This window comes from Eimeria mitis, genomic scaffold (assembly GCF_000499745.2).
Source record: "Eimeria mitis Houghton genomic scaffold, Emh_scaff4711, whole genome shotgun sequence".
Taxonomy (NCBI): domain Eukaryota; phylum Apicomplexa; class Conoidasida; order Eucoccidiorida; family Eimeriidae; genus Eimeria; species Eimeria mitis.
In genome coordinates, this window is record NW_013573014.1 from 1,740 (window position 1) to 2,170 (window position 431).

Here is a 431-nt window from a genome sequence, read left to right on the forward strand (position 1 = left end):
CAAGTTGTTTGTAGGTTCTATCCCCCGCACAGCGACAGAGGAGGAGCTGCGTGTTTTCTTTAAAGAATTCGGGTCGGTGGAAGAGGTGTTTATTCTCAGAGATAGTGGTAGTGGTGGGGGTAAGGGTTGTGCTTTTATAAAATATAAATATAAAGAAGAAGCTCTGCATGCAATAAAAACTTTATCAGGGAGACATACATTCAAGGGCTGCAGCAGGCCTGTTGATGTTCGTTTCGCGGAGACAAAAGCAAAACAACCCCAGCAGCAACAGCAGCAGCAGCAGCAGCAGCAGCAACAGCAGCAGCAACAGCTCCTGCTGCAACAACAACTCGGATTACAACAGCATGCAAGACTCTCACCAGTTGCTGCTGCTGCTGCTGCTGCTGCTAAAAACTATAACCCTAGACAAGCAGGACCATGGAGAGAATACT